A 27,723-nucleotide genomic window follows, 5' to 3' on the forward strand; every position below is an offset into this window, starting at 1 on the left:
TTTCAGAGTGCTGTCTGGCATGGGGTGTCCATGTTCCATCTGCATCCAGCAGGGACTGCCTGCTGAGGAAAAGTAAAGCAAGTCGGGCATGGTTTACTTGTAGTGCTGATATAATCGGTATATAGATAAGTCAAGGATATCACCCACATCTTAAAAATACATGCAAAATTTTGTGAGCCCTTGGGAAGATGAACAAAACCTGAAGACACTTCTGCATGGATTCCCTGCAGAAGGATTTTTTAATAGATAAAATACCCCTCAGAACATGCAGCTTTACTGAGAGCAAAACAGGAACAGATTGTGGTCTTGTGGCTTCTATTGCCTTTTAATTCCTGAAGCAAGTGCGTACTTGATTTTGAAGAGGATAGTTTGCAGCTTAAGAGGAAGCATGGTTTGTAATGACTAATGGCTCTCAAAGGAAAAAGTACAAGAGAAATGGCAGTTTAAGGACAGGGGGGGAAGGAAGAAAAAGGCAAGTTTTTCCTTCTTAATCTGATATCTTTTCTAACTGAAGTGTCTCTCCCAAGCATTGCTGAAGGGTGCTTAGGCCAAATTTCCAACCTCCTTGTGTCTTATTTACTGTTTCTCACAAACACATGAATCACCCTGAATGAGAGAAAAGGATCAAGCTTGTGAGCTCTTATGGAGAAATAGGATTTAAGCAAACAAAATTATTTCTGTGATTGTTCCTCACTGTGCTAATTCTGGGATGTGCTTATGGTTTTGGTCCCAATTCCACTGTGATTTTGGAGATGCCATGATTAGGGTTGTGGAAAGGCTTTTTCAGTTTCACAGCTGTACCCAGGGTTGTCAAGTGGGAAATTATTTTTAGACTGGAGTAAACATGTAATTTTTGTATTTTATCTGCCAAATATAATGCTGGAAAAAATTTTCTTCTTTAAAAAGAAAGTCTCCCTTTGGTTTAGTATAAAGGATTTTACTGTAGACTTTTATAGAACAAATGACAGAAATAAAGTGAACCATTCGGAAAGGGAGAATACCAGATATTGCAGGGGTTTGACAGCATACATTTAGGGAGTGGAAGGATCCAAGTGCAATGAGAGATATTTCTGAGTGCCTGAACCCTCCTCTTGTACCTTTTAGAAAAGCCATGAGCCAAAGTTTGTGACAGGGAGATGGGAGGCCATGTTCTCTGTATGTCCTTAGTTGCTGAATATGCTTTGTATGAAGACGTCAGTCTTTGTTGGAACAGGGGCTGGGATCTAAGAATCTCTTTTCCCAGGCTGGTGCTGTGAATTGCAGGTATTGGTGCATAATAGAGCAAAACAGAGTCAGGGCGAGGTACCTCCAGCTTCTTGATGTGTCTCTTCAGGTTGTTCCTAATGCTCAATAGGCTGTTTCAGCTGGAACTTTGTACTGAATTTGACTGAAATGTAAGTGATTTTGGAAAATCCAAGTTATATTTTGTGGTAAAGCTATTAGTTCCAGGAAAAAGTTTCTTGGGTATGACATAGCCGACCAAGTTATTTCTGCTATGAGAAATAAAAATACTTTTTTTTATATAAATAGGCGTATCATGAAGTTGTAAGATATCCAAGTTCCAAGACCTGAACTTGAGTATCAGGGTCTCTTTCGACAGGATAAGGGAAATGAGAAAATTCTTAAAAATTAATTTTTTAGGACCATTTTGTACACGAGGTTCTTCTTCTCTTTGGGCTAAGAACAAAGGAAGATCCATCACCTTTGACAGGGGATGGCTTGCAGACAATTGGGATAAAGGGAAAGCCCCTTTTCAGAAAAAAGAAACATTTCTGGGTAAAAATGAATACATTAAAACTTATCTGAAAAGGGTGGGATTTTGTGAAACTATAAAATGTATGGAATTTAAACTGAAGGTGTCTTTTTCCCTCGGTGTGAGAAAGACCCAACGCATTGAATAAATTCTTCCTTGTTTCTTTGTTCCCTAAGTTTATTGCTGTCTTTCTAAATCTAAAGAGAGGGATATTTCCCACACTGCTACAATTACATAAAATAAGAAGTGGCACTTCAACTCTAGTATCTTTGTTGGGAAACAAATTTCCTGACATCTGCAACTGCAACATGAATGCAAGAGTCCTTAAACCAGCAAATCTGGAACCTGTATGTTCCTAAAGTAAATATTACCACTTTTATAATGTGGAGAAATAAGTGGTGTCTATTTCTCTACTTTCAAAAGTACTAGACAACTCGCTGTTAGCATATTTTGACTAGTAAATATTTAAAGACTAATTCCCCCTGCCGACAGAAGCTGTACTGAACAGTTGTTCACTCTGCTGTTTGACTTCTTTACACTCTGTATAGAAATTTGCTTCAGTTTGGACTTTTAATTTTCCCCCTTGTTTTAAACACCCTGTCAGGAAAACATGAATAATAGTGATGTAAACAAAAGACTCATGAAACAGCTTGTGTCTGGATTGTGGCCTTTTTTGAAGTGTGGTATTTAAATGATGCCAAACTTGGGCAGAAAATCAAGCCACTGGAGAAGCAGTAACAGTGGAAGAAGTGACCCATGAAGTGGTGCTCAACCTGCACAATAAGGCTGCTGAGGGGGTTTGCTTGGCTGTAGCACAGTGCTACAGCTTTTCGGTGCCATCTACAGTTTTTACCAAGAAGAGTTTCAACCTTAGTGCTCCTTAGGGTCTGGGTCACTGTTGCCTCTCTCCAGCTTATGTCCTGAGTGTCTACACCTGGGAGCCCAGTGACAGCTCAAGGTGTTTGACCTCCTTCCCACAGCTGGATTAGCAGCCATGTTACTTATGCAGTGATGGCTTTCCCATGTGCAGAGAAAGCTGAAACGTAATGATCTAAGAAGGATGGCTGTGCAGGAACTGCAACTGCATGCTTGGCTTCCTGAGCCCCCAGCTTCTAGGGGAGAGCTCTTGGGAGCTGGAGCTGCCACAGCCAGGGCTGGCTTAGCCTCATTCTAGCACTCTTGCTGGAGCAGTTTGGTTAACCCATGCCAAAAGAGTGAAGGTCCCAGCAAGCCTTAAAAAGGCTGTGTGTCTCCTGTAGCAGTGTTGCCTGAACTTTTGAATACAGTGTCTGCTTTGGAAGTTGGCAGAGACCACCTTTACTGTTGGTTTGGCTGTGGGAATTCTCCCAGTTCATCCTGAGCTTCTGCCTTGATCTCCTGCAAGGATCTGCATTCGTGGCCAGCTCATGTCACCCTCTTGAGAGGAACAGTCTTTAATAGCAAGATAAATATGTAGGTTCTAATAGAAATTAGACCAGAGATCTAAACCATAGGGATTTGGGGTTTTCAAGCCTATTGTCGCTGTTCCTTAGGAATTGCACCCTGTTCTATCAAGGGCAGAATTTTCAGGTATTTGAGATAAATGTGGTTTGACCTTATCCAAAGTATTCACCCTGATTCTTATGGAAAGTACTTGCTGTTCTCCTACTGCATTTGCATCACAGGAGCTTTTAGGCCTGAAGTTTCTTTTCTGACAGCCTCTCTGGAGAAGGCATGAGCTCTCTAGAGACAGGGACATATCAAAGTCAGAGCATTATTAACAATTATGTGGAAATAATTTTCATATTCTTAAAATAGCTACACCTTAAGACTTTGAATAGATATTTTTAAGTAGATAGTGATTTTTTTTTTAGTTTGGTTTTTGGATATTTTTCCTCTTGCAAATTATTAACTTTTGAGTGGTGTCTTTTAACACATCTGCTAAAGAAAATCACTATACTTCTGAAGAGATGATAACACAGTTGTGAGCTGTTGCCAAGTGCAGTCTGTAAGAGGAGTATTCTGTTATAATGAATGGATTTTATATTTAATACATCCTTTGGGAAGTTCTCCCCCTTTTGTGTAATTCTAAAGTTTATAATAATTTATCAGTGCAGAAAGAAAGTGGTAATTAATAATCTGCTAAAATAGTGTATTGTTTCAGCTACACTAGGGAGTTTCTGTATTTGTGTGGGGACAGCATTTGGTTCTAGCTGGATACTCTGCTCCCAGCAAACAGAAGCACTCGAGGCTCTGGCTGGGCTCTTGAACCTAACAAGTGGCTATATTTTGTCAACTGCTATTTTTTTTTTTACTTATTTTTACTAACCTGCGTGGTGACTAATCTAGGGAAATGACTAGAACTAGTAAATAAAACAAACAAAACCCCCACACTCCTTCTATGTTCTGTTCGGCTTGACTCTGCTGTTACTTGCATTTGATGTCCATACCTGGGCTTGGAGAGAGTCAGAACTGGAGTCAAGACTGTAGTTGAGAAGGCGCTTCCCGTACCCCATCTTCTCACTGCTTGATCTGCACACAGCTAGAACAGCTCTTCAAAAGGTTGTTCTATCAGCAGCTGACTTTACAAGCTGCACTTTCAGCTTGGACTAGGATTGGATAGGAAAAACATTTTCAGAGGCTGAAAGAGTTTATTGTTTCATGCTCAGAGAGTCAGTGAAGCTCCTGCTCAATAACGCCTGGGTTATGATCAGCCCACTGTGACCTCTTTACTTGGTAAACAGTATAATTCCCTTTTCAAATATTTAAGGAAGGCCTTGGCAGGTGAGTACAACACCGCACTCTTTTAGGATGATGCTAGACTGTCAAAGACCAGGCTGGCTTTGCTAGCCTCGGCTGTTGGACAGATGGCAGCAGGGATTATCCAGCAAAGCCATACAATTAATTGTGTGAAACAGTGATGGCACAGGCCTTGCCTTACATGTTTAAGAGCTATGTGTGACTTGAGAATCGCAGTGAGCTATTCCCAGTTCTTAGGCTGGTCTGGTGGAGTTAGGGAGGTTCACCTTGGGAATGGATAAATGTTGGGCAGCCTCCTGCATGGGGTGAGCCTGATTCCTCGCTAGGGGCTGCTGCAGGGGTGTTGAGATGGATTGGGTTGTGCCATCTTTTTGTTCAGCACTCACAACAGGGGTCTCTTGGGGTATGTGAGCTCTCCTCGCAAGATTTTAGATCCTGAGGGATGCAAAAACTTTTTTGCAGAGATTGATATGTAGATGTGGGAGTGTGCAAAGGATGTGGATTAGTAGAAATGTCCATCTGCTGTGGCCTAGTATTGCAGCAGCTAATTGTTCTGCTCTGATTTGGTTACACAATGTCCAACCTGGACTACGCCAGCTCAGAGGATGCGCAGTGCCAAGTCAGCTCTGCACATAGCTTCACTGATACATCCAGTCTTTTTTAATGTAGCATCTCCTTTGTCAATGTTCGCATCATGGAAGCTGCTCTTATGTCCCAGAGGATTACAGAGGAAAAATTAAGTTACCTCCATATCTATGTTTTTTGAGTTGTACATAGATCAGAGTGCAAGTGATAGTTGGTGGCAGCAGTTTTCGAAGAGCTGCCTCTTCATCTGCTCTGGGAGTAGAGCACAGCAGTAGAAAGGTTTGTATGTTTCTGCTGCATGAAGGGATCATGGGGAGGTATGTGTGATCCATAGCAGCACTTGGACCTAGAGCAGCCCCATGCCATTTGTCCTGGCATGAAGATTCAAATTTTCTCTATATCCCTATGTATTGGGGACCTTCTCCTGACCTCACCAACCCTCAGCTTTCAGTGAGGAATGTATAGTGATGTAAGCAAGAAAACATTTTCCTCAATATGCTCCTGGCTCTTAAACAGGGTCATTTAGACACTTCTGTTTGTAGTTGCAGTAGATTTTGGCACAGTGCTGTACTTAATGCCTCTTTTAATGTTTTATTGAACAGTAACATTAGTGCATGGCGAGGCACCTAAATTGTTTCAGGGAATAGAGACATAAAAACAAGCAAGTGCTAGCATTATGACAGCAACAGCAGTTGCTGCCAACCATTATTAACTCGCAAACTTTATCTCAGAAACAAATTGTCCCCTCCTGTGGGCTAGGGCAGTAGACTGTGTTTTCATTTAGTATGTACTATATACAGTGTACTAAAACCCGATGGTAGACTGTTTTATGTCCACATGGTATGCTACTGCCTAATTTTAAGGAAGAAACTGAAGTCTTGTCAGCTTTATTTGAACTTGTTCAAGAAAGACTGAATGTGTCTCCCCTTACACATAGACTATGATCCTTATCACTGCCTACAGGGGAGAAGGGATGTGCTTGTCTTCTCCTGAAAGGACTGGAGCTTCCTTTTTTGCTCCATCCTCCTGTGAAGCAGTAATGTCCCAGACTTGACCATGACAGCAAGGAAGCAGCCAGGCTCCCTGCTCACCCAGCAGGTGGTGGCAAGATATGCTTGGCTTCCACATTGCCAGCTCATGTCCAGCCTCTCATTCACCAGCACCCCCAAGCCCTCCTCAGCATGGCTGCAACCCCCAGGCAGAGGCACATAGGCAGAGATGCAAGCACCATTAAACCCAAAGCCTGCAGTGGTATAAACCTGCGCTGGCTTCATTGAATCAGGACCCACTGACCCCATTGGTGGCTTGACTCTTGCTATTTGCTGTGTTATTCAAGCACTGAAGTTTTGCAAAAGCATTGATCTTTTTTTTTTTTTTTTTTCTCTTTCCCCCTGTTTGGAAAGACACAAACTGGCAGTCCTCGATCAAAGTATAAATTGTCGTTGCTGGTTTTGCCTGCTATTTTAATTAACCTGCACCATGGTTACTGAGCAGAAGGCAAGATCTGCATTGCTGGCAGTGTCACAGCTCTCACCATCTCTGTAGCTTCAAGGCTACTGAGTCCAGAGCAAGGGGATGTGCCTGGGGTGAGGCCCAGGGAAAGTTTGCTGTGAGGTGAGCAGCACTGGTGGTATTACTGCCAGTTTAGGGACTCTCTAAATACAAACACAGCGCCTAGTTTAGGAAGGGTTCAAGGTGGAAGTTTTCCACAAATCAAGCAATCCGATTCTCAAAATTTTACTTTTTTTTACTTTACTTCTCAAAATATATACTTTTTAGCAAACAAAGAAATCACAGTTGGCTACAAGTTATCTAGTTCTCTTAGTATTCTACCTTGTTTTGGTTAATGATTCTTTTGCTTCTAATGCTAATTAGTCCACATGTTCAATCTTTTTTTTGAGTCAGTGGGTTTCTAAAGTCAGTGGTTGCAGTGTCCCACTGCTGGTCTCAGGGCTGTGAACTGGCATGGATCCCTTGCATTACAAAGGGCAGAGGAATACCTGTGGCACCAGCCACATGTCAAGAGACACAGATGACAAGAGACAGCCAGGTGACAAGAGATGCAGCAAAAGCTGATGCCTGAACAGGAGGATCCCAGATTATGTGGTTAAAGTTCAGGTGGTCCTTTGTTCAGGCTCCCTCCTTTGAAGCTGTTGGGCCTTGTTTCACTGGTAAGGCAAGACCCTCTTTCACAACCCCCTTCTCATTTTCTGTTAATTTTTAAGTATTTCTGACTGGTGTCAGCATCAGCATAGCTGCCTTTTTTGCTTGCCACTATGGGCCCTGCTAGCACCTGTTACACAGAATCACGGCTCCGGGCTCCCTGATGTTCCTATTGCAAGCTAAGATCACACTCCAGTGGAGCCAGGCTGTACTGCCCAGGCTGTGCTGCCCCCGTGCACTGGCCCCTGCCGAAATTCTAGTTTGGTTTTTTGGTGATATTTTTGTTGTTGTTGTTGATTCACCTGTCTCAGGCAATTACTACGTCTCTTATAACTCCTCCAAAAAAATTTCGTACCTTTTGTTCTGTGCCACTTGTTTTGTCTAAATTCATAGAGTTGCACATATTCTTGTTCCTTTGTTGTTGTTTACTGTGTAAATAGAGAGGAAGAAACTGGGCCACAAGAGAGGACATGTCCTCCAAACTGAGCCCATTGACCTTTTATTTCTCATCATTGAGCACAATCAGAATTTCTGTATTTTTATTTGATCTTGCCATGTAGTTTTTGTATTTTCCTCTTGTATGTTGGTAAAGTAATAGATAGGAGAGTGCTATGCTGTGCCCATCCTCAATCTAACAGGTGATTTGGGGCCTCTTAATCTGCTCCAGAGCAGAAGTACTAGCAAAGGGATACAGACTTTTGTATAAACATGGGGTGCCCTGTGTGATACTGCTGTTTGGATAAATGACATAAGGTAATGAAGAGTTGAGATCTGCTAATCCAAAGGGTTAAATAAATTTTATAAGCCCCAAAGGAAAAATAAGAAAATTATGCACAACGATGCAGGGAAATCAGCAGGAAATATTCATTTGCAGCATTGAAAATAATGGAGTTTAGTCAAACTAGTAATCTGCAAAATTATAGCAAGAGTTATAAGTGGAACACAGAATAATAAAATGTCAGTAGAAAAGAGTACAAAGAGACTTTTCTGATTGAGGTGAAATCTGGATGGGCTAAGAACTTAGCTATGAGACAGGATTTCTGCCCTGTCCTCTCTGTATCTGTAGTTTGGCTTTGGGAAGTTTTGTGTTACCTCCGGGCACAGTCATGGTTCTTATTCATACATGGTCTTTTTCTCCAGTGTGTGTGTAATGCTGTGCCAAGCTGCATACTTGTTAAATTGCCAGGCTAAAAATTTTGTGTTCATTGGCTCTGAATGAGCTTAAGCTTCCATGAAAGGTGCTGACTGTCAAACGACCAGTCTTCATTCCAGTGAGAAGTGCAGTAAAGACTGGTTAAACCAAGCTCTCTGCAGTGTGCAAGCACTTAAATAAATGTTTCATGTTGTATACATGATGCCTTTAAAATCTAGCAGATGCCCCTGCAGCGGCTGAACAGGAAATAAATAATTGACAACAGTTATGGCAATCAAAGTGTAATTTCTGCATGCATTTTCATGATAGAACATTTCATAAAAATAATTTATTTCCCAAATTTGTGCATAGAAAAAGCTCAGGACCACTGTGCAGTGAGAAATTTCAGGTTAAAAATTTGTGTGTGCAAAGTTAATTCCCAGAAACTGATGTTTGTGAATCCTTAATGAATAATTGTGAATTATTATGGAAGCTGCATGTGGATGTTGAGTGTTTATTTGTTCAGGGACTCTTTGCTTCTGTTTTGTATTTGTTGTTTGGTAGTAACATACATTAATGAAGCAAATTAACTAATATAATCAAGGATTTTAAAAATGTTTTTTATATTTAGAACATTTGGTCATGTTGCAGCAGCTGCATTAGTGTTATATCAGTGAACTAACAAACTACCCTCATAGCAAAGGAATGATCAGATACGAATGAAAATGTATTTCACCATAACTGATGATACAGGTTTGGATGCTGCATATGTCCTACATGTATGTGATCAAAATGTAATTCGACCAGGAAACAGCCTAACAACTGTACCAGGCTGTCTGTTGTACCATCAGTAGCTACTGATGCCATAACACTTGTGCCACACAGTGGCGGTACAGCCTGGTGGAGTCAGCCTCAGGACGTCCTCTTGCTGCCACAGGATCTTTTTGGTCTTTGTGTATTTTGGCTCTCTGTCAATGCGCCTTGGTGCTTTGAAATGTATGAACACAAAGTAGTGTGTAGAATTAGTAGATTTTCTGATGTGCTAGTGTTCTTGTTCTACTTTCCTTTAAACAAACTTATAGGGAATGCTTTCTTGATTCTTGGTAAAGCCACTGAAATAATTTCTTCTTCATCTGAAGAGAAATCCACAGGGTCAAAATATGCATAGCATCATTTTTTTTTGGTTTAGAGAGCCTCATTTTAAAGCATGAAGTCTTTCACCATGTATTGTGCTCAATGGACAGCACAGGACTGTGAAGCTGTCAATGCCTCCAGGATAAAATCCAAAAGGATTTCTTGCATACTGACTTTTGACATTCTTCTTCCCAGGAATCTCAGTACCAAGCTCCCTGCCCCTGTGCAGCCTAAGGAGATGGATAGCTTAGCATTTAGGATCCAACTTGTCTCTTGTAGGTAAGCAATTTTGTGCCTTAAGATGAGAAGGTACCAAGGAAATGAGGGGAAAGAGTGGGTGTGTGATGTGACAGACAAACCTTTTTTTCAGGCAACAGTGCCTGGTGGGTTACACAGAAATAGCTTCTCTCTTTCCATGTCCTTTTGCCATGAGCCCTGATCTATATGCAAGGGAGAGGTATCATGCTCAAGGCTCCTTCTGTAGTGAAATTGCAGAGATGAACAGTTCCAGCTCAGGCAGACGTGAACTACAAAGCTGCTGGGGGCTTTGGTAGGAAATGTGTTTATCTGAAGCTTTTGGAACTCTAATCCCCCAATATCTGCTTTTCCATGTCACACTGAGGGCCAGAGAGAGCTCAGCCAACAAGAGGCACTTCCAAAAACCCCATTTGTGCACATCTCCCACTGCTGTAATTCAACTGCAGTGATGTTGTCAAGGGTATTTCATATTGCTCCACTCATCCTAAAACTGCAGGTGTGTCCAGCCTCAGCTCTTATTCCCCAACTCATTGGAGGTTGTACTTCCAAGTATGCACAGTGCTAGTATCACCCAGGAGACACAAATATTGGGGACTGAATTCAGAAAGAAGGTTTAAAGCTGTGCAAGCTGGCAGGGTCTGTCTGTTGCAGGGAGCCACCTCTCTTGTTGCAATGCAGCGAACGTGGAGGTTGTCACAAATGCTGTGAAAACCTTCTGATGCATAGTCTGCCAAAACCCTAACCCTTACCAGGCTGTCCTAACAGTGCTGTGCTTTCATGTGCCAGTTCAAATAATCAGCAGCTCTCTGTAAATTTTTGCAAGTGTTTATGGAAAGCTGCTGGTACAAGATAACAGGGCAGGAGGGGGTGTTGGTGGAGATAACTGCTTGTGATTCTGCAGGAATATCTTTTCCGCAATGTCAAATTCAGTCAGCAAGCAGTATTTCCACCCTCACTATACCCTGCCCTAGGTAAATAGGTTGACTGTACCTTTTTGTTACAGCAGCATTTGCCGAATTTCCTACTCAGTAAATAACCAGGTAACACCAGGCTTTCTTATCCAAAAAGAGCTCTGCAAAAGCTAGCACAATAGAGTTGGTCTCTACCTTTTATGCAGTAGGCTTATTTCCAAAGGGGACTCTGGCTTGTAGTCTCGTTTCATAGGTGTAGAAACTGAGAGACAAAACTGTCACATGAAATGACAGAGGAGTTTGCCCGACTCCTAGAGAGGGGAGATTTAGTGATTTATATGTCTGTCAGTGCCCCAGGGGAGCCTAATCCCTTATGTCTGACCAGTCTGTCGTCATCTCATAAGGGGGACCCTTCACCAAACATATTCACTGGATTGGAGGGCAATTTGACTTCTCTTTATGGAGGGCCTGAGCCAACAGTGTGGAGACCCCTCGCAGGCCTTCCCAATGTCTTGTCTGCTGCTGACAACTGCCAGCACCTGTAAAGGACTCACTCTAACAGTTTACGGAATACCACTCTATTGATACAAACTGTGGCAGGTTAATAAGGTTCAAGGTTGTCGGTGATGGTGTCTGACTGCAAAAATGTGTTTAAAGAAATCTGTTGTACTACATAGCAAACATAAACACAAGCTCTAATCCTAATAACAGCATTTAGCACACAAAGAATATGTTTCTTACCCAATAGGGATCCCTAAAGGGTGGGGAAGACAGGTTCAGCCTGTCGATTGATCCCAGCAGTTTTGGTGGAGTCTTCCTCCAACTTCCCCCTGTTCCTAACTTACTTTAGGTTAGGTGGTGCTTGAGTGACTTCAGTCATAAATATTTAATAGGGTAGTTGTCCTTGGCATCTGTCTCCCTTGGTGAGCAGATACTGTACGGTCCTTGAACTACAAAGTGTCACCATGTTCCCCTCCCTGAAGGGATGTCTATAGAGGGAGGCTTCAGTGTCTCCGTGCTACTCCCCCTCTGTCCCATCCCCTGTAGCAGGTGCTTATCATTGTTTTGGGAACCTTTATGGGGCACATTGATGTTCCATCAGGGAAGCAGCAGCTGCATTTTACCCTGTAATTCTTAGTCTCCTCTAATTTTTAACCCTATCCCTAAGAAGAAAAGAAAAAAACCCCGTGGCCAGAAAGTGTATCTTCAGCAAAACTGGGTGTAAATCTCTAATGAAAAGTCCCAGATCTTGCAACCAGGCTTAAGAGTATCTAATCCCTTTGTTCGACTTGCGGGGTTTGGGTGGGCAAGAGAACAGCATGCTGCACTGTGGTGTATTTGTTATAATGAATATTATGTATTATAGTAATGTTTCATTACATTCAAGGACTGATTTTTAAGATTTTGAGCTTGCAATAGAACATATCACTCAGAAAATTCTGCCTGCTTCTCCTCTTATCTAATCTGCCTGCAGCAATGGGTTAAGTGAGCATGGGTGATTATCTACATAGGTTTTGTTTATTATTTTTCCCCATTAACTGTTTTTCTTCCCTTTCTGTTTTCAATAATGAAATTTGAATGAAAAGTAATAGAATTAAGAAGCACTCCCATGGTCAGATACAGCAATCCTTTGAGGCTATTATTAGGTTATGCTTTACGCTTAAGCAAAAGAGTTGTATCAGTGCCCATGGTGTGCCACATCTTTGAATTCATTTTCAGACTTGGCAGCATGGAGCTCAGATTTGCCCTTTTGGAGCAAGGCCACCAACCTTCTTTTACAGGCAGTGAATGAAATGCTGGATATATAAGTTTATAATTTACTCGGCAGTGCTGTCTTAAGGGTCTTTTAAACAATCGAGTCATGTACAGTGTGGCCTGTGAATTTTGGGAACTTAGTTTCCTACTAAAAAACTAGAGCAGCCTTGGAAGTAGCAGTTGTTGGAAGTGGCATACTCCGGTATCATTTATCTACACAGAATTGCTCTTTCCTTCCTGGTGCTAGAACTGCCTGTCTGAAGAGCTCTTGCTTAAGTCTGAATGATATTCTTCAGAGTCTTTCAGAGAAGTTATTATTTGCCTGGTAGCTAAAAAAAAGTTACAGACATCCCTGCTGAAGTTCAATAGATCTCCCTCAGCTGTTTCTGGTCTTTGTAGCTGTGGCTTTTGGGCATCTCAATTTTTAACAAGCTCATCTGTGTGCAAGTTTTGTGACAAAAAGAAATGCTGTTATTTCTGAATAACAGGTGGAAAATTAAAATTAAATATTGCAGGAACACAGGGTTTGTGTTCCTGAGGGGGGCAACTTGGTGCTCCCGAGTTGTGGGGCCTTTCTCCCCCAGGAAATTCTCTGTTTCTGTGGCTATAATTCTTCTGTTAAGGCTCCAAAGCATCTCTTTTTCAGATCTTTTCCTGTTAGGTTAACTCTGTTTATGGCACACTGACCTACTGTGTGAAGTCAATCTGTGTTTGTTACAGGGCATTAGACCCTAGATCTGCTGATACTCTTTCTCAGGATTCATATACCCATAATTCTCCTTCTTTTATTCCCTATCAAAATAAAATAAACTGAAATCAACAAAGGGTACTTCTATTTTGACTGAGGACCATCAGCTTTAGGAACAAGCGGGTGTAATGCATAATAGCTACAGCAATTCAAATATCACTTAGTGACTGTTCTGCATAGATAAACCTGAGACTGGAACTTACAGAAACCCTCACCTATTTTTGCAGAAGTCTTGCAGTTACATAATTTGCTTCTAATAAGTATGCAATCCCTAAAAAGTTTTTTCTTGGCCACATGCGCTGCCCTGCTGGGTTAGTCCAGATGCCCTTTAAACTCAGTAGCCGTTTTGGGTGGTGTGGATATCATGTGCCATGGAAAGGCTGTCACAGCATGGCAAGCATATCCAGGCACTTCCCTAAGTAAACTCCTAATCTAGAGATCACTGATCTGGAAAGGCTGTCACAGCATGGCAAGCATATCCAGGCACTTCCCTAAGTAAACTCCTAATCTAGAGATCACTGATCTGGAAAGGCTGTCACAGCATGGCAAGCATATCCAGGCACTTCCCTAAGTAAACTCCTAATCTAGAGATCACTGATCTAGAAGTTTATAAAATTCTAGAAGTAAGACTTTTAATAAGACTTCATGCATTGCTTTTATGTTCCAGAGGTTTTTTTGGTCACTTTTTGACACATTATGAATTTATAACTTGCTAACAGCTGTGAGATGGATTTTCCCAGCTTAATTATGTATTACTCACTGAAATACCTTCCCTGTGTTTAATCTCCTGTCTCAATAGGTTTATTTGGTGAGTTAGTCTAGCTGCAAATATTTTTTTGGGTAACTTTTGTAGTCTGAGGCTTTCTTGTGAGAGACTCAGCATTGTGGCCTAGGGTTATGACTAAAAAGGATATACAGAAAGGGACATGTCTCTCTTGGAGGGCAATTGGACTGAGATGTCTGTAAAACAGTCATTGCAGGCTTTTTGAGCGGTTTGAAAGCAGAGAAGTGATGAATACTTCTGTGTGGAGAGGGTTTAGGAAGATCAGTAGATGAGCAAGTGTGATTTTTGTGAAAGGATTTCTAGGTTGAATGTGTTTCCCTCATGTCCTTAGCATTCAGAAAGATTTGGTGCCATCTCCTTTTGCCCTGACCCATGTAAAGGTGCGGCTTCACAAGAGCTACTAGAGAAACAGACTATTAAATAACATGATTTTTTTTGTTGCAGAAGAGCTCCAGGACTGGGACTATGACTGCCCTTTTCAGCTAAATAGCTCCTTGCTTGCTCTATGAGCACACACATACACTGCTGCAGGGGCCATGTAGGATCTGACTCTCTCAGCTAATCCCCATTTCCTGTCCTTAGCCTAGGAGTCGTGAATTTCTCAGAGAGGTTCGTAAAGCAGAAAACAGTGCTCTCTGCTGTTTGCATGCTGTATGCCATCCTGATGGAAAGAAGAGAGTGCCTGAGGGGTTAGGAGAGACCCTTCAGTACAAGCTGAGGTACCCTGGAAGAGGAAATGCTTCAGCAGAAGCCCTGGCTTGTGCTCTGTAGGGCACATGCTGAGCTGTAGACTCAGATTTTAGGCTGTTGATTACATTAGAGCAACTATATTCAGCCTTCTAGAAAATGGATATTTACGTCAGATCACTTTGCAATTTTAACAGGGAACAGAACGTGGCATGAGGAAAGGGTAATAAAAGACTGAACATAATTTAGAAATCATTTGTATATAGCATAAATTATAAATTAATACAAACAAGAACAAAAGCTTGAATGTATTTGAGTATTTCAGTACAGACACACTTTAAACTATGCAAGTCAATGCACTTTGAATCAAAGTGTCAGAGCCGTGGGGACCCTGGAGTCTCCCTGCCGCCCTCTCACCCTATGCAGCAGCTTCAGGGCAGCAACTGGGATGGGCCAAGGGTGACTCACCAGAGAAAGCAGCGGTGGCACACCGTGGGTGAGGAGGATATGGTGTCCAAAGGCTTCCCTGGGGCTGGTGGCTGTGCTGGCTGCAGTGCCACCCAGCCAGGCACTTTGTGGTTTCCTACAGCAGAGGGTAGTGTTACACGTGTCTGCTCTGTTGGAAACAGAGTCTGCTTCAAAATGAAGGCTCTGTTCAGCCTGCTTGCTTCAAGCTGATACAGAGTTGTTAAATATTTATAGCAGATGCATCTTTGCTGCTTTACTGAAAATATTCTTCTCTGTGAAGGAAATACACAACCTATTAGCTCTTTAACTCTATACCATGCTGCTGATATTTAGCTTGCAAAGCTCTCCAGGCTGAGAGCACTCCTGTGTCACCTGTAATGCCTTCCTCTGCTAGCATTTTGTCTTACTGCTTCATTCTTGGTAGAATTTTATTTTTTCTAATGTCATACCTTTTACAGAAATGCATTTCCTCTGATGACACTGCCTCCCGTATGCATGAGATCGGATTAGTAGCAAAACCTAACTAAAGATAACCGTGTAATTACTGTTCCCAGTTGCTCAGCACCCTTGATGGGCGATTCTGGGATCTCCACCCTGGCAGGGAGCTGTGGGCAGGAGTCTCCCGTCCTGCACAGCCTCTGGGCAGCGCCGCACACACCAAGGCCAGCTGATGCTGCCATGCCACAGGTGAGGTGTTATTTGACCTGGCAGAGGAGCCCATGTGGGTAGTTGGTTTTTGAGGGAACAGCAATGGCTCCCAGCCAGCTGAAGGCTGAAGTCCTTGAGCCAAGCTGTGTGCTGTGCCCCTTGGACCTCCTGTGTGCCTCCAGCACCAGCCGTGTCCTCACTGGGCTAACAGAGAAACATGGCATTGTCATGGCAGGAAAAAATAGTAAAACTGAAAGCCAGCTGTTTTAAAGTAATGTAAAGGGAAAGTCAAACCAGCTTCATAGGTAACTTTGAGATATGTAGCTTTGTATGTTAAAATTTCCTTGAGTTTTAAGGATCTCAGTTATATTTGAAAGATGGATCTGTTGTGTTCTGTCTGTCTCCTGTGATTTTGAGCAGATGCTGCAACATGGCCTGTGCTGATGGACATGCAGACAAGAAGCATGCTGTACTGGGGAAAAACTAGACCTTCTTTTTCCCCCTTCTGGCCTCTGAATATCACATAGTGGCAGTACTTCGAGAACAGCTGGCCTCAAAGATCTTAAAGGTATTTTCCAACGAAAATTATTCTATGATGCTATGAAAGATGATAGACTCTGAGCTCTTGATCTGATTGAGTGTGGTAAACCATTGTTTGGCAATTATTTGCCCTGATTTTATTTTATTTTGAACTTCCTAAGTCATCCCTAATTGTAATTTCTCTGTGTCTGATAGTGTGCTTGGAAGCAATACTGTCTGAGGGTTGAGGGAAGAGAAGAGTTTGTACAAACCCACCAGCGATTTCTGTGGGATGTTTTAATGCCATAAGGTAGGCGTTTGATAGGAAAGGGTGAAATATAAACTGAGAGGAGAGTGTCCCCTGTTCCTCTCATCTACAGGTTGCTTCAAAGTTGTGTGAGCAACTCATGTACATTGCCCAGTTCAGAGATAGCACCAATTTTTCTATTCAGAAATCAAGTATCTAATTAGAAGTTTCAGGGGTTGTCTTTCAGGTAAAAAAACCCCCAAAAATATCTGTTGGCAATTTCACAGTACTTCACCAAGTTTTCACACAAGCAAACACTTGTAGTGCTGAAGATTCTGTAGCTGTTTTGGGTTTTCCTCTTCATATAAGTTGAAAGAGTGAGATTTTCAAATTGTATGTCAAAGAGCAGGACTAAGGAAATGCTGGTATATGTTTTCATTTGTTTGCACCATTATTTAGCATATAAGATTTAAAAGGTATTTTAATTCTTCCTTTTCTCCTCATGTTGTCAGTTTTGAAATTGTAACATCACTTTTAAAACAATTTTTTTGCATGTAGTCTTGCATATTTTCTTCATATATTCTTAATATATTCTTGCTTACACCTCTCTTTTGTTCCATGCCTTTTCTTTAGATTTTGATTTTTTTATTCAAAATTTTGCTACTTGTTGGAACTAACTTGATACCAGCTTTGGTAAGAATCATATTCTGAGCATTTTCTTTAAATGTATTGTCTATCAATTGTAATTATACAAGTGCATATTTTCATGTCAGCATTTTCATGCTGACATGATTATTTATTTCACTTTTAAAAGCTGAATTTCAAGCATTGTGCTGTTCAAAGAGGAAGAGAAATTAAAATAATTAAAAAACAAAACTAAAATGCAGACTAACTTGTAAACCCTGTTTAAGACATTTCTGCTTTACTAGATACCTGCTTGGACTCTACATACATGCATTCAGGTCAGCCAGTGACACAGAGTTAAGATGCAGATTGGTTTATACAATGTGTGTGGTTAAACAGCATCTGGGCTGAAAGTGGCTTGTCCCTGGTGAGCTGCTGTACATCTCTGCCCTGCTGTGTGGTCCCATTTCCACTTCACCATAATGATGGCTTCATGCTAAAATACAGTTGCTGGTTCTGGGGCCAGTTCTTTCCTGCCCTGGCCCTAAAATCCAGTATTCTTCCTTCTCTGATTTATTTTTCAGCTCCCACTTGTTCTCACGTGAATATACAAATTTTCAAATATAGTCCTATGTCATCCCCATCAGCAGATGCACACAGCACTTTTATTATACATGTGGATACAGGCAAGCATAGCTACACTGCAGTAGTTATTAAAATGAGTTGCACAAAAATGAGACCTTTTTACACAGTATGATTTGCAGCTTGTTCCTAGAGAGATGTGAATTGTGTCTGTCTGCAGCTGGTCATCAGGCCCCCCATTGGAGCTCTGGGGAGGAGAGAGCAGTGTGCTGGGGTGACTGTGCTGCAGTACTGCTTTGACCTGCCACTTCAAGCCTGCTCCTGTTGCCCTCACTTCAGTTTGTGATAGTGAGAGATATACTTTACTGAATTTTGCAGGATTAAGTTTCATTCTTGCCTAACTTCTGAGGATCTGCAGATCTCTCAAATGCCAGGATCAAGACTCCTTTATATGAAGTTTCTATTAAAAAGCTTTCCAGTTTTCTTTTAGGCACTCTGGAACCCTGGAGGTATTGGATCTCAGGGTCTGATTTGGTCCAAGACTATATCCAGAGGCATTGTTGACTTTGGCTATACATTTTCTCCCACTCTCCATAAACATGACCATACATGCACACTTGCATTTCTCTTTGCCCCTAAAGACCAGTGAGACATTTTGCCTTGTTTCAACTTGAAGCCTGTTAGCTTTTAATGCTCTTGCATTGAGCATTAGGTGGGAACTCTTTCTGCAGTTATTTTCATTTCGGTGTTTATTTGTTTATCTGTTCCATTTGTATTTGCCATAAACATATCTACTTGATCAAACTATAGAATCATAGAATAGTTTGGTTTGGGAGGGACCTTAAAGATTATCTCATTCCAACCCCTCTGCTCTGGGCCCCACCCAACCTGGCCTTGAACACTGTCAGGAATGAGACATCCAAAACTTCTGTAGGCAGCCTCTGCCAGTGCATCACTACCCTCACAGGGAAGAATTTCTTCCTAACATCTAATCTAAACCTACTCTATTCTAGTTTGAAGCCAGTATATCCCTTGTCCTATCCTACAGTTCCTGATGAAGAGGCTCTGGCTTCCCTGTAGGCCTCCTTCAGATACTGGAAGGCTTCTCTGAGGTCTCCACTCAACCTCTTCTCCAGGCTGAACAGCCTCAACTTGGTCAGCCTGTCTTTGTAGAGGAGATGCTCCTCCTGTCAACTCTGTGGCCCTCCTCTGGGCTTGTTTCAACAGTTCCACGTCCTTCTTATGTTGGGGGCATCAGAACTGTGCTCAGTGCTCCAGGTGGGGTCTCACAAGAACAGAGTAGAGGGGCAGAATCCCATCCCTTGATCTGTTGCCTACATTCCTTTGGATGCAGCCCAGGATTCCAGTGGCTTTCTGGGCTGCAAGTGCTCATTGCTGGCTCATGGTGAGTTTTTCATCAACCATCACCCCCAAGTCAGTCTCCACAGGGCTGCTCTCCATCACTTCTCCTCCCAACCTGAAGATGTGCCTGGGATTGCCCCAGTCCTGGTGCAGGACCTTGCACTTTGCCTTGTTGAACTTCATGAGGTTTGCGTTTGCCCACATCTCCAGCCTGTCAAGATCCCTTTGGATATCATCCCTTTCCTCGACTGCACACACAGCTTGGTGTTGCTGAGAGTGTATACAATCCCCCTGTCCATGCTGTCACAAAGATTGGAACAGTATCGTCTGCAACACCGACCCCTGAGGGACACCACTTGTCTCCATGTGGACAGTGAGCCGTTGACCATAACTCTTTGATTGATCGGGTATTTTAACATGAAGCCCCATTGTACCTCAGTAGACGTTCTTTGTTTAATGGATGACATTTTTCTCACTACTGCAGCAACAGAACGGTGCTGATGGTGCAGGAGCTCTGAGGTCCTAGAAACGAGATGAGAAATTAACACAAAGACAGATGACTCAGCAATATATGGTCTGGTTTGTTGGGGTTTTGTTTTTGTTTTCTGAAGTTGGAGATATTCCTGACCATGCAAATAATACCTGTCTGTACCAGTCATATAATCTTTCATAGCTAAATGTTTATTTTCCTAAAGCAAATACTACAGACAGCCTTGTAGTGTTGAAGTTCTACCATGGGGAGTAGCTGAGCCTGCTCTGGATAAACCCCAGATCCTCAGGCAGTGAGCTGCTCCATTACAGCTGAAGACAGTGGGAGCCCCTGGCCCTGCAGTCAAGTGTAGGCTTCCGGGGGAGTATTGCAACCACAATCTCTTTGTGCGTTTCTAGAGTGTAAAAAATTGTCTGAATAACAAGTTCTGCAGAAAATTGCTGGTGGAAAATCTTCAAGGTTCCCTTTTGTCAGAACAGCAGGGAGAAGATTGTCCTACTTGTGCAAGAAAGCAGCAATGTGCCTAACTGGATTCAGATTTCTGTTGATTTGTGCCTGTGGTTTGCTCCTTGGATGATTTGCTCATTGCTTTCTGCATTTGTTTTATTTTTCACTCACTTTTGCACAGTTTGGGCATCATGCAAAAGAGGATTTTCTCAACTGAAAAGTGAGAAAGCAGAATTCTCATTTGCAAAGTTTGGAGCAAAGTTGATAATGATTGCCAGGAGGGGTCAAAAAGCTGAGGCTAAACAACCTGGCTGCACAGAGGAGGTCCTAGAAAAACATGCTTCTGTGTCCCATCCACAGAGATGTCCCTGACTGCTTCCCTAGATGACTTTTGTCTGCCTCTAATTGCACTTGTCTGTGGTCTGGCATGTAGCTGCCCAGCAGGGCATTTTTTCTAATTCATTTATCACTTTTGCACTTCATGAATACCTAATTTCTTCCATTTGGCTCCAGTGGTTATCCTCTACCGTTCTGCTATAATGAAGAGGGATGCAAGTATTACAAGTACTACAGTTGTGCTCCCTTCATCATGAAGGCATAAACATATGAAATCAAGGATGGTAAGGAGGGTAGTTGTGTCATCATCTACACATCCTTTCCACAGCCTCCTTCAGTGTTGCACTTCTTGAAATTCAGGTTTTCTCTTTCTTTGTGCGAGGTTCTGCTTGTGGTTCTGTTTGACCAGGATACTGATGAAACTCAGAATCTGTGTTAATAATTGGGTTCATTGAAATTCATTAACTTTTCAGCTGAACCTCAGAGTAATTTCCATGTATTTTTGCTGACTTTTATATCAGCTCAACAAGGCCCTTTTTGTCTTGCAGAACTCATTAATTTCAGTGGAATTTTGTTTTGAAGTTTTGTGTTAATGCACACCCATAATAGAAAACAGAGAGCACAAAGTCAATACCAATTAAAACCACTAGAAGCTTCTTTCTGCATAAGTGTGCATGGTGATGTCCTTTGGCAGGCTGTGTCCTGGCAGCTAGGAGAAATGTCAGTTCTTGATGTAGTAAGACAGCACGTGTTTGAAAGGGTCACACTGATATCCTCTTTGTGTAAATTAAATTATTCATATCCAAGTTTCTGACTTGTGTTAATTTTAGTCCTTATATTTCTAATATTCCCAGTATTCATAACAAGCCTAGCTGCTTCCCACTGTGGCTTTTATTTGACTCAGTCTTTCAGAAGGTACTGTCCTTACTCTATATTTTTTTATTTAATGAGTTTATGAGTTTTTTAATTCAGATTACAACAAGATTTTCAAGCTGAGCCATGAACACTGATATGTAATTCAAAGAGTTCTGTCAAGTAATGCTGTATTATGTCTGCTGAGAGTACCGAGACATCATCTCAGCTCTTGTTTTCCCAGACTGCTGACAGCTGTCCCCCTGGCTGTCCCTGTGCACCTCTGTGCTGCTCTCCTCTGCATCTGCTACTGGTGGGCTCCATTTTTCTTAATGGTTATTTCTGTAGTTTTGGTACAGTGTTTTTGAAATGCTGGAAATTATTCGGGGCTCTACTTTTGTTATATCTTTTGTAAGACTTTCTTTTGCATTTGTTTTGCATTTTGACCTGTGAAATCCCTTCTGAATTCTTGCACTTATGACTTTCTGATTATCAGTTTCCCCTCAAAGTGGTGAGACTAATCTAGTTTCACCTTACTTTCACTGTATAATTTCCATTCAACAGAATATTATTTTTCTGGCGGCAGAAACAGCCTTGTCTGTAGACCTGCATTTGATAGTAGTCTCTTCTTTGAGCACTGTCTTATATGAAAAGCTGCCAAATTAACATGGTTTTGTTTTGTCTCATTAATTTAAGGGCAGTCAAAAATGCTTCAGTGGGTTCTCCTTCTTTCTGCAGGAGTCTTTAATATTTCTATCTCTCAACAAGGGTATTTTGGATTGCAATACTCTTAAGACTTGCAAGCCTGAAGTTAATAGCTTGCCCTCTCCTCCGCGTTTACTCAAGTGATATTTAGGAGATCGATATCTTCAGGGCTTCAGGACAACATGAAAAAGAAATCACTATTTTCTGTGTGTCTCCATTGTGCTCCAGTCCGTGTCCGTCTTTGTATCAACTCTTTTATATGGGTCCAAACCATGGGTCATTTACTGCCACCACCTGCGACTCCTAGAACGCTTCCATCAATGCTGCCTCCGTACAATCCTAAGCATCCACTGGTCAGATTATGTGACCAATACACCTGTTCTAGAACAGGCAGCAGTTGTGAGTATTGAGGCCATGTTGCTGAGAACACAGCTGTGCTGGGCAGGACACGTCTCAAGGATGAAGGACCAACCACTGCCTCCCTAAGATCTTGCTCTGTGGTGAACTTGCCACCGGCTGCCGCAAGAGAGGAGAGAAGATACAAGGACTCCCTGAAACAATATCTCAGCCTTGGCCACATTGATCTTCATTGCTGGTCTACCCTGGCCTCCAACCGGGAGGCCTGGAGACACACCATCTATAACGCTGCTGCTTCCTTTGAGAATGCAGCAGGATCACTCTTGAGGAGAAAAGACAACGCAGAAAGAACCGTGTCCTGTCGATACCTCCTAAAGAGTCTTTCTGCTGTGCCTTTTGCAACTGGACTTGTCTATCTCGCAATGGTCTCTTCATCCACCAGCGCGCCTGTAGCAAATGTGGGTAGAGTCCTTCCCAAATGTTCGTTTGCGAAGCCCAGCCATGAAGATCTTCAGGGTTTCAGGACAACATGAAAAAGAAATCACTATTTTCTATGTGTCTCCATTGTGATCAAGTCCGTCTCCTTCTTTGTGGATAACAGGGCCCTTTTTAAATGTTCCTGGATTTTGAAAATTCACCACTGATTGTTACTTATTTAGGAGCTTTAATTGTGTTACCATTTTATTCAAACTCAACTGTTTGGGTTTTTTCCCCCTGCCTTTAACTTTCACTTTTCAAAGTTTTGTTGGGAGTTCTCATCTTTTCTTAATGCAATCAGAGTCTGTTCCAGTTTCAGACAGTAACAGAGGTGGGAGGTGATGCCTCCATGCATGGAGGTGTCTGTGTTCCCAGGATATCATATTATTTTAACTAGATCTAGTAATTGTAAGCATATCAGTCATGCATAATTTAGTTGTCACATGTCAAGACAGATGTGTATGAAGTCAATGTTAGAAGTGAACTAAAAGGCTCTTATCAGTGCTGCTTCCTTAGCAGAAGGGTGTCACTCCTTTGAAAAGAAGGGAGTTTTTATCTGCCACAAAGCTCATAACTTATTTTTGAGGTGAAGCTGGAAGGCTAGAGACTGAAAGTTATTCTGAAGGACTATAGTCTTCCAAAATTTAGTCAGGTGATAGTTCCTCGAGGCTGCAAATGCTGGCTGACACTTGCTGTTCACCAGGGAAATACTATTTGCTTCAGAATTCAACTTAGAAAAGAAAATCACATTTCTCTTCTCTGTAAAGCTGAAATGCTTTTCTGTCTCTCTGCGTGCATATGCCTTAGGAAGCTGCTTTCTCGTAGGGAAGACCTGCCTTTCTCTGTCCAGGAGAACCAGTTATTTCTGTCCTGCTCCTCCAAATCCTGATACTCTGTGGATGCCTGCCCTCATCCTGCTCTGCCCTTCACTAGCACTGCTGGTCCAGGACATCCTTGTTCACACCCCACGTAGCTCTCGAGGGCTCACTGCCAATTGCACAGCCTACAGAGTAGTTTGAGCCTCAACCTTTCCCACTGGGAAGAACATGGTCCAGGTGATCCTTATGGAGTACTGCATCCTTAACAGTCCAGCAGGGTTTTGGCGACACAGCAGGAGCTTCTTCTCTACTCTGAATATTGCAGCAATGTGCAAGAGCTGAGGTGTCATTCCTCTTCTTAGCCAACAGAGAACAGTGTCCTCATGACTGATGTCTCTTTGGTTTGGAGATTATAGCCATATCCTGAAAACAGGTAATGTGAAATACTAGCAATAGTTAAGGTTAAAATGTTCTATCATTTGTTTTTCCTGCTTTATCTTCTGATGCTTCTTGAATATGTTGAGCAATATCCCAAAAATAAATTATGAAAAAGCAATTTGTTAAGCATTAAGAGAAGTGAAGGTTACAGCAATGAGCAATAGGATTATTACTGAGGTTGACCCTGAAGCAGCAGCCGTGCATTCTCCGTATGGGACTGTTTGGGAACTATGCTGAGTCCATCTCCTACTTGATGATGACTCTTGGGAGTCATTACATTTAGCAGGTATAAAACTAGACTAAATATTAACATTAAGTATGGATGGATATGAGATTTTTCAGCTTGCTGAAAACCCACCTACATGTGTGAAAACAGCGAGCTATAAACATATTTGTTACAATTACAGTCTCTTGGTGGATGTAAGCAAGAGACAAAATTGCCAGTCAATAAGCATGTAACATCACAGAGTTTTTACTGCTGTGTGAGTCAGCAGTTGTCCTTAACAAGTTCAGCCTGTCACGGTTGCTACACGGGGCTGTTGTTTGAGGTGCTCTTTATTCAAAGGAATGTCCTTCAGCGTGGAAGCCCCTTTCACAGATGTTAGAAACCAGCTGGGGCATACTTGTGCTCATGTTCAAACTAGGCCAGATCTAACTTCAGTTAAATTTAATGGAGAGGTCAATCTAATTCATGGGAAGTTCCATGAAACTCTACAGCCTAAATATATATATTTTTTTGGGGGTGAGAACTTCTCTTCCTACTCCTGATGTGCAAAAAAAACAGGAAAATAATCTACCAGCTCCTCTGTGGCCTCTACTGAATGTAAAGCAGTGTATATAACTGTGACAGAAATAAGAAGATGTTCTCAGTTCAGAGATGTGAAAAAAAAAACATCTGAGAAGAGTCTGACAGCAGAAACACACATGGAAGCTGCAGATTGGATGGCTTTGTTGAATCAAACTTCTCTGTCTTTAATAATTCCTGATTATTTTTAACAGCTATTTGCATAAATAGTACTTTTCCCCCCAACACAGATATGACTTTTCTGCAGAAAATTATAGAACATTGACTTTTTGACAGTTCAGTCTTCTGCCCTATTTTACACTTAATGTGTTCTCCATGTTTAGCTGTTAGTTACCTTTACTAAGACTGTTTTAAAGGTTTAATATAAATCTTATTATTTGTCATTTCATCTGTGAAATAGATGCCTCATTCTTCCTGTGGAATGTACAGAAGATATAGATGCCAAAGTGATTTCTCACTTTGAGTTGTAGTTAGATCTAAAGCCAGATTCATTTGTAATGGTGTCTTGCTGGAATTTCCATGGAAATGGCTTCTCTGGAGTTAACCTCCAGGGAGGTTCTGAGATATGGATAAACATTCAATCCAAGCCTGTTTGGATCTGCATTTTTACTATACTCACTAATGTGGTTTATCAAGATGGAGGCACATTTTGTGGGACAGAAGAACAGCTGAGACTGCCAGCATTATTTATTCATTGTTCATAGCAGTACAAAGCTGTTGACAAACTGTCAGTGATGTCCAGTCTCCATAAGGAACTTGCCAGAAAATGTCCTGTTTGGAAGTGCTTGAATAGCTCACTAAGCTATCTAGTGTGTAAGAACACATAAACACAGGAATTAATCAACTGTAACTAACCTCTACTGAGCACATACAAGATGAAATTTATTTTTTTTTGAACGTTTATAACTTGGATGAAAACAACCTGGTTGTAAATTTTTTATTCCTTTTAACAGAGCACAGAGCTGCGAGGATGCCTTACCTGAGTAGATGTACAGAGTTCTTAACGCTGTTGATGCAGTCTGTCCTGCCTTAGGCCACACTGCAGCCTGCGTGGTTTTTCTTAGAGGTTGCCAAGAAAATAATCTGTATGAGGACAGGTGTCTCCTAGCCTGGTCATTTGCACCTCAAATTTCATAATATTTTTAATTTTTAAGGGAAATGTTGAGAATACTTCTTTACCTGCCTGTTGTTATTACATATTAGTAATGCAGGAAGGAGTAAAGCCTTCACTATTGAAATCTGTTGTATGCATAACATTTTGTGATTATATTTGATACAGAGACACCAGATGACTTAAAAATAAGCAAATGTTTTCAATGCGTAGCAACATTTGCATCTCTCCTTCCAAGATTTCAGCTTTTCATTTACATTGACATCTTACAGCATTTCAACAGCACAGCACCTATCTACAGAAATATCACAGTGTACAGTGTGATGCCTCAGTGTAGCCAGGTGTTCCGTAGTAAAACCAAGATAGACTTTCTCAAAAGAGTAGGGCATGACAGCACTAAAATACAAATATTGTAAATTGTTTTCTTCTAGTGAACTCCCTCTTTCCTTTTAGATGTGTGCCAGGAAAGAGACTGGGTGTTGTAAATCTCAGCAAAGTCCTGAGCAAAATGTGAAGGCAAAATTCCCTTTGGCTAATTAAGAGCAAAAGGACTATAACAATCTTATTTCTTGCTTTTCTATTGTAAATTGCTTGCGTAGCCTTGCTTTTCTTTCAGCTTTGATGTTGGAAATAAACTCTCACCTTTGATTAGAAACAAAGGTGGTGTTGCAAACTGACAGGAAAGTGTTTGCAGAAGATACTTTCTAATTGCAATTTACACAAAACTGTCATCAAAGAAATACCTTGGATTTTCAAGAAGCTTGTTTCTAATGACAACCTAAAATTTGCTGTCTTTCCTGCCTGAAATTATGGTAGGGTTTATGTTTGTAGTCATGTAGCTTTTGGGCAGTTCTTCTACCCTGAGGTTGGGTTATATGTGCTGCTGCTGCCAGCTCTTATGTGCTGGGCTCTCTTTGGACCTGTTCTATAGGGAGTTTCATCATTCATTGTGGTGGAGTGAGAAAAGCTGTCAAGCTCAACCCTGAACAAGTTGGAGCTGATTTCTGCCCTCCAGAACATCAGGTCCTGACTTCAGTTATTGATCAGTTCATGTCCATTTTTTATTAGCTTCGCCAGTTCTCAAAGGTAATAGACTGATTGATTTGAACTTGAAAGTGAGACAGCTAGGAAAGACAATATCCTGCTGGATTATTTTGACTGGTTTTACCCTAGGCTGGAAGACTTTAAAGGACTTATATTTAGAGAGAGGGTTTACATACATGAAAACCAAGCCTGCCTGAATGTGTTCCTTGCAACAGTTTAATTAATCCAAAATTAAAGCAGTGATGAGCCAGATGATTTTTTCAGTGATCTGACTATTAATGGTAGATTTTTATTGTATTGAAAATGTCTGTTGGTGACTAATGATGGATCTTTGTTTTTATTTTGTTCTGACAGAAATGGGAAATCTTTCTCTCTGGAATGATCTCTTTTTGGAATGATCAGTCACTGGGGTAATTCTGTAGTTGGCAGTGATCTTCTGTCTTCTATGATATGCAGCATAAACTTTCATTGTGGCCAGAGTGAGGTCTATATCTGTGACAATACAGTGCAAACCATTCCTGGCTTGTGTTGAGGAGCCTGAGAATGGGCTTTTGTCTGTGTTGTGGAGCATATTTACCTGTTGGATGTTCTCTGCAGCTTTCATCCTCCTTGAGGTCATGACATCTCTTCTTGTATTCTGCTTATTACTTGCAAAAGTCTTCTGTTTCCTCTTACTAACACAGACCTCATCATTGTAAAGAAGAGAGACAGCAGCATAAAAGGCTCTGGTGAACAGTGAAGACA

The 27,723-nt window shown here is 41.6% G+C and overlaps 1 protein-coding gene and 1 long non-coding RNA gene across 4 annotated transcripts in view; both read left to right on the forward strand.

Annotated features, from left to right (window-relative positions):
* KCNIP1 (potassium voltage-gated channel interacting protein 1) overlaps window positions 1-27,723 on the forward strand; it is a 467,950-nt gene that overhangs the window by 94,229 nt on the left and 345,998 nt on the right. The window contains exons 1-2 of one of the 2 annotated variants that reach the window (XM_064671390.1): window positions 15,696-15,804; window positions 16,186-16,333. The exons of the other annotated variant lie outside the window; for it this stretch is intronic. The gene's annotated coding sequence lies outside the window, so the exon portion shown is untranslated. Of the gene's footprint in view, window positions 1-15,695; window positions 15,805-16,185; window positions 16,334-27,723 lie in introns of those variants that run through there. 2 annotated transcript variants of the gene reach the window in all.
* Window positions 27,332-27,723, forward strand: part of LOC135422323 (uncharacterized) — a 37,022-nt gene continuing 36,630 nt past the window's right edge. For both annotated transcript variants that reach the window (XR_010434428.1, XR_010434429.1), the window contains exon 1: window positions 27,332-27,389. This is a non-coding gene — a long non-coding RNA (uncharacterized LOC135422323). The remainder of the gene's footprint in view (window positions 27,390-27,723) is intronic.

The sequence above is a fragment of the Pseudopipra pipra genome, chromosome 15, assembly GCF_036250125.1.
Source record: "Pseudopipra pipra isolate bDixPip1 chromosome 15, bDixPip1.hap1, whole genome shotgun sequence".
Classification (NCBI taxonomy): Eukaryota; Metazoa; Chordata; class Aves; order Passeriformes; family Pipridae; genus Pseudopipra; species Pseudopipra pipra.